The sequence below is a fragment of the Rhinopithecus bieti genome, unplaced genomic scaffold (genome assembly GCF_001698545.2).
Source record: "Rhinopithecus bieti isolate Rb0 unplaced genomic scaffold, ASM169854v2 scaffold_47298, whole genome shotgun sequence".
In the NCBI taxonomy this organism is placed as follows: Eukaryota; Metazoa; Chordata; class Mammalia; order Primates; family Cercopithecidae; genus Rhinopithecus; species Rhinopithecus bieti.
In genome coordinates, this window is record NW_016818822.1 from 76,570 (window position 1) to 78,533 (window position 1,964).

The following is a 1,964-nucleotide window of genomic DNA, read 5'->3' on the forward strand; positions in this document are numbered from 1 at the left end:
CACTGGGCAGATCTAACTGGAGCTGAATGTAAAAGTATTTTTCAGGGATAACAGGAACTTACCTAGAGCAGGAGTTCCCAGATGGTTATCACAATTTCACCTAAGCAGGTCAATCCCCACAAGCTAATGACTAGAGCCCACTCCCTGTTCTCCAAAAGATTCCTTGCATGGGCAGCTTTTACCCTCCTCTTACTCATTTTCACTGTTTTGAGCCACAGTTTTCCTGGGGTGCTCTGTTGCCTGAGGTGAAGGAGGCAGTTACCGGGAGTGCTAGATGAAACACTGATCCAGGATAAAGGAGATGGTCTACAGATTAGGGAAAGGAATGAGTGGGCCACAGCTCAAAGAAGCCAGATCACTGAGACATGACACTGTAAAGACCAGAGCACATGAGTGCTCTGGGACAAGCTGATGGACAATGCTAAGCTTCTAGAGAAGAAGCGCAGGATGGGTCTGTCTTGGCTCAGTTCACAATGATGTTGCATGAAGACTGTCAGCTTTCTACCCTGGAGTGGCAGGAGGTGGCATCCTTCTTGAGGGTGGATGCAGGTTTTCAAGGCTATAGGATGATGCCACACAGCTTGCATTCCATCTCTGGTCAGCAACTTACATTCTGGAGAGAACAGGTGGGACACATAGAGCTTGGCAGACCTGGGTTCAAATCCCAGTTCTTCCACTTGCTAGCTGTAGAAACTTGGGCAATTTAATTAGCTTCAATTAACTTTTTTGTGGTAGCCTTCCCAAGTTATGAAATGGTGATAATATCACCTCTTAGAGATCTTGCAAGGATTGTGATAAGAGGTGAGTATTACTAATATTAATAATAATATTCTTTTCACATTCTGAATACTCCCAGCCATTGTTAGAACCCCCTTGACCCCTTCTGCAACCCACAAATCTTACCCCTAGTGAACTAAACCAGTTCTTCCTTAGGAAAAGGTGGAAATCGCTTTCTGAGAGTTGGAAACTCAGCCTAGCATGACCCCCTGACTGGTGTCTTTCCTGAAGAATAGACTTCAAGAAAGATTTTCAATGAAAAAAGCTAGAAACATTAATTGAATATATATTTTCTCCCCTCACCCCACCCCATTCCACAAGCCATGGACATTGGCCAAAAAGGTATGTGGTTTTTTTTTACTCAACTCCTATTCTGCAGGGGAAGGAAGGATTTCAGCCTACTAGTTGTAACTATATAAGTCCTTTTTTAAATGGGGCAAGAAGGTTCTGAGTCCTGAGTGACAAATGAAAATGTCTTCAGGGACCATACTATGTCCCTGAAGAGCTCCTCTGGCTTGCATGAATCATACCTAAAATACAACAAAGTCGGAGCAATCCAGAAGTATGAAAGGTGTCCTATTTATCCAGCTAGACAGGAGCAGAGCCTTTCCAAGGATTGCTTTCTCCCTGCAGAGTGCCCTCTGCTGGGCTTCCGGGCCACTGGCATTTTGGCATCTCAGGCCAACAATGATGCTCTTTCCTGGCTATGTAGGAACCTTTGTAGTATTGCAACCAAATGCCTCTTGGGCAGTAGCCACCTCCAAGCAGCAATATAACCAGGACCCAGTTTTTGAATTGTCTCCACATACTAACCCTTGAAACCAATGTATTACTTTCCTATTGCCACTGTAACAAATTACCACAAACTTGGTGGCTTAAAACAACACAAATCTATTATCTTCTTGTTCTCGAAGTCAGAAATCTGAAATCAGTTTCACTGGGCTAAAGTCAGAGTGTCAGCAGGGCTGATTCCTTCTGGAGGCTCTAGGAGAGGATTCCTTGCCTTGCCTTTTCTGACTTCCAGAGGCCTCTTGAATCCTTGGCATGTGATCCCTTCCTTGCATCACTCCAACCACTGGCCTCTGTCATCACATCTCCAAAACTGCCCACTCTGATCTCCTGACTCCCTGTTGTAAGGACCCTTACAACACTGGGCTCACAGGGATGGTATCACAGGGATGATATCA